Genomic DNA, 5,472 nt, shown 5'->3' with positions numbered 1-5,472 from the left:
TATATATATATATATACTTTTTCTAAAAGAATTAATTTAAGATTAAAATGATTTTTTTAAATTAATTCTATTTAAATTTGTAAATCGACAAGTAATTAGAGACAACTACTTATAGTAATATGAATAAGTAATATGGAACTATGAGAGTATCTTTCAGTAGACTTATAAATATATGTTTCATCCATCTCATTTTAATTGTCACTTTAATTTTTTTTTACACTTATTAAAACAATAATAAATACACAAAATATAGTTTACTAAGTTATCTTTATTTCTTAGATACTTTTTGAGAATTGAGTAATATTAATAACAACTACTTTTAAAATATTCACGATATAATCAAATTTAATCTTAAATTTCTAAAAACAATTATTTTGGGATAATCTTTTTGAGCCAAATCAATAATTTAAATGGGACAAAAGAGTATCAATTAGAGTGAGTTGGAGTTTTTTTTTTTTGGGGGGCGGGGGGTGGAGGGGTTTAGTTGGTTGGTGGTTGTTGTTGTCATGAACTAGGAAACATGGAAAAAAGTAAGCAGCATATCTTTAATGATGCATTGAAAATAACTCAAAAATTGTTTTAAGGGTATTTTCTAACAAGTAAGGAGAGCCAGAACTTTCGTTAAAGGAAATCAACATATTTGAAGTAAGCACATAAAAAATTAAAGAAACCCGTCCTTTATTTATTCCATATATATATTTTTAATGAACATATATCAATAGAGTACAAAAGCTTGCCTTAGGCTATATTAGATGAGCCTTGGATGTGAGTAGGATGTCAAATAGAAGAATTGAATAATATTTGTACCGATTGAAATAGGTCGAATCAATAAAAAAAATTGTTTATAATCGAAACAATAATTATTTGGATCAAAATGAACAAGTTAATTTGAGCCAAATAATTAGTCAATAATTTAATTAACACAAGTAAGAGTTTACTTATCATTTATTTGTTTATTATATTACAATCCATTTAATCACCAAATCCAACTAATATTTTTTTGGAAAAATTACAGAAATCCCACCTTTTAGTTTACTTATTATCATTATCCCCTATAAGTTTTACAAATCTCCAAAATCCCCCATTTTCGCACATCAGATTAATGTATCAGCGCTTATATTATTGTATCTCACGCATCAGATTAATGTATCAGAGCTATATAAGAGCTGATACATGCGCGAGATACAATAATATAAGCGTTGATACATTAATCTAATGCGCGAGATACAATAATATAAGCGCTGATACATTAATCTGATGCGCGAGATACAATAATATAAGCGCTGATACATTAATCTGATGCGCGAGATACAATAATATAAGCGCTGATACATTAATCTGATGCGCGAGATACAATAATATAAGCGCTGATACATTAATCTGATGCGCGAGATACAATAATATAAGCGCTGATACATTAATCTGATGCGCGAGATACAATAATATAAGCGCTGATACATTAATCTGATGCGCGAGATACAATAATATAAGCGCTGATACATTAATCTGATGCGCGAGATACAATAATATAAGCGCTGATACATTAATCTGATGCGCGAGATACAATAATATAAGCGCTGATACATTAATCTGATGCGCGAGATACAATAATATAAGCGCTGATACATTAATCTGATGCGCGAGATACAATAATATAAGCGCTGATACATTAATCTGATGCGCGAGATACAATAATATAAGCGCTGATACATTAATCTGATGCGCGAGATACAATAATATAAGCGCTGATACATTAATCTGATGCGCGAGATACAATAATATAAGCGCTGATACATTAATCTGATGCGCGAGATACAATAATATAAGCGCTGATACACTAATCTGATGCGCGAAAATGAGGGATTTCTGTAATTATAAACTTTTAAGGGATAAATTGTAATTTTGCCTTAAAAGTATGTGATTTCTGTAATTTGCCCTATTTTGTTTAACCCCTCCTCGTAGGAGCTTCCACATTTTTTCTTCTTTGATGATTCGAACTCACAATCTTAAGATTGGAAATGAGAGGTGTTTATCATCCGAGAAACTTCCTCTAATGATGATTCCCGACTATGTCAAACAAACCAAACAAAAAAAATAATCTTACTTTCAACGTTTTGTTACATTCATTTATGAGTCGATTTGGGCTACATATGCACTAAGTTTGCTCAAATTTATAGATGAGTTTAACTTGGGCCATGCCCAAAATTACTTTGATGGGCTATCCAGTTATTGAAAGACAAGAATTGCACCCGATGACCAGTTTTTATCCTACTATTTAAACGATGTTCAATTTTTAAAACAAAGTTATTTAAAATATAACCATTATTAATAAACTTATAACCATTTCGTACTATACATGTTATATTAATAAAAATAAAAAAAATAAAAAAATAAAAAAATAAAAAATGTTGTATTAATAATATGATACTTGTCGGCTCAAAATAACAAATATTGGCGATCTATCAAAATTTATGAATAATTTATGTCAAAGTTATGACATTATTGGATATTATTATCTATATATATCGACTTAGGTGCATTTTATTGACTATAGGTATGGAATACATATAGCTAGAAGAGTGCACAACATAACGGACATATTAATTATAACACACTCATGCTAATAAACATACAAACATTAAAATGGATCCTTGTAGATGAAAACACTATTGATCCAAAATTTTGTAGGAATTGGGTGGGAAGATATTATAAATACACACCCATAAATAATTTTGTTACTTCAAAATATGTCTATCTCTTTTAATCATACGCATAAACCCCAAGTAGAAGATAGCTGATATAATATGACTTACTAAGACAAATGGTTATAATTAATAAAATAACTAACATATTTTATATGATTACGTATAAACAAATGAGATAAAATATTTTTTTTCAAAATATTGAAAGTACCATTGGCTCAATAGATTCGCCGCATGCGATTTACATAATTACAATTTTAATTATGTATCAATTCGTGTTGTTTTAATTTTTTTTTTTCAATCAGAATATATATTGACTTATTCTAATAATATAACTTTGGTCGATTAAAGAACAATTTGTGTTGGAGTGATAAATTGGAGAAATAGAAAGTCAATTATTTAGAATAAAACTTACACTCAAACCTACATGACATACGTATACATATAGTAACTATAACAAAAAATACGTCTAGTGGCAATAAAATTTTCTTTTCGTAGTAATATAGAGTCGCTGAGGTCTTTAGTGAAATTTTATACAGTACTAGTTATATATATTTATATTTATTATTGTAAGTGTAATTCAGTCTCTGTTTCTTTTGTTATTTTTCATTTCTTAACCCTTATTTTTAAAAATTATAATTTAACTTTTGATTTGACTAATGAGAGAAATGAACATCGAGTTTGATCTTATTCTTATATCTACATGCAAGACAACATTTATATATCGACACATTTGACATGTTATTTTTTAAAATAAAAATTTAGGTATTAAAAAGTTACACGAAAAATATTATAAATTGTAATTTTTTTTATATCAATATAATGAAAAAATACATTTTATATGTTATTAAAAGAACATTGTGCGCGGCAATTTTTAATTAGGATTATGATTAACTTAGTTTTTAGTCATAATTTTTAATGGTACTTATTAACAAGTCGAAACTTATTTAATTTAAACTAATCATTAAACTTCGTATTCATAACTATAGGTATCCTTCATATCATTTAAGTTTTTGAAAGCGAGAGTAGTGTGAATCATGAAATTAAATATTTTATAATTTTTTTGTGTAAATTGATGTTTAATTATTTTATGAATGATCATTCTAAATTGAGAAATAAATATATAAAGGAACAAATGTTTCAATTCAAAACTATATAATAAATCAAAATTGATGAAAATGAAGACTTGTGTAATCATTCAAAAAAGGTTAATGAGATACGTAATCTCCTAATTTTTTATGGAATGTTTTTAATGATTTACTTTATTAGAATTAGAACTTACCTTTTAAGTTATTTATAAAATTTCACTATTATTAAGAATAATTATTGACAAGTTTAATGAGATTATATATGACCGCACTTATATTACCTAGTATAATTATAAATAAGTAGAGTTATTAAGGACTAAAATATATTAACCTGACATATTTATTTTGTATATTGTCAAACGTGAATTTTCTTCAATTTAATAAACAAGTGTTTCATTTAATATATTTTTCTCTCGAAAGTACATTTATGGAAAAAGGAAAAATTTCTTCTATATTGACTTGGGGTAAATTTTTTGAAAACCTGGTCAAATGAGCATTTACTATTTTTCCTTTTCATCCTCACTTTCTTAATAGGAAAACATAATGTTAAAAAAAAAGCAAAGAGTAATACATAGACAATTGTAAAACTTGTTAGTAAATTACATTTAGATACTTAAACTATTATTTTCTTCAATTAAGTACTTGAACATATGATAAGTTGTTTGAGTAAACACCTTCAATTCAAATTTTAATTTTTCTTTTTGTATCCATATCATCAATTACTCGTGATGTAGATATTTTAACCACTTAAAATATGTCGTCTTCTTTCATTATATATCATAAAAATTAGTATTTTAGATATGTTCTAATTGAGAATAATGTGTATAATTAAAAATATTATATATTTTAAATGATTAACTTATATACATAATGAGCATTTGAAATAGTGAAGAAAAATATCTTTCAAAATTTAAATTGAAAGTGTCCAAAATAAACATTTTATCGTATGTTTAAGGACTCAACTAAAACAAGTAATAATTAAAGTATATAAACAAAATTTGCTCATAAATTTAAAGGGCTATTAATCAAAATATCAAGAATAAAATTTCCTGCAAAAAGTCTTTTGCCCAAATTCAAAGGTCATCATAATCTTTTTTTGTTTTGACAACAAATTAAACCTATCCCGATCTTTGAAAACGATATAATGTGCCAATATCTTTATCCATCGTTTATTTGCTCTTTCATCAAATAATGTAATGTTTGATCCTTGTGATTGTCTTCTCATTGGCTATGTTATAACCCTCGTGGGCTATAAATTAAAATACCATAACCAACCTTTGGAACTCACATACACATAACAATTCACTTCTATCTCGTTTCCATTGATCAAAAAGCAAAACTTATTTTTTTGCATTAGAGGAAAAATAACAAATGACTCGTAAAGAAAAAAATCTTGGTTCCACTGCTACAAACAATTTTATCAACTTGAAATTGGAGACATGCTTTGCTCCTGTGAAAACGAGACTCTTTTGCAGGAACGGAATCAAGAATTTTTCCTTTTCCGACCATTTGTTAATTTTCCTCTACTACAAAAAGATTTTTTTTGATTTTTGATCGATGAAACTTAAGAGAAATGATATAAAAGAATTGAACTACTACGTGTGGGTGGGTTTGAGGGGAAATCTGGTCTTGGTATTTATAGCCCACAGGGTTACAATCCAGTCAATGAAAAAAATAAATTG

The sequence above is a fragment of the Solanum tuberosum genome, unplaced genomic scaffold (genome assembly GCF_000226075.1).
Source record: "Solanum tuberosum cultivar DM 1-3 516 R44 unplaced genomic scaffold, SolTub_3.0 scf00017, whole genome shotgun sequence".
Lineage (NCBI taxonomy): Eukaryota > Viridiplantae > Streptophyta > Magnoliopsida > Solanales > Solanaceae > Solanum > Solanum tuberosum.
This window is presented reverse-complemented; position numbering follows the sequence as displayed.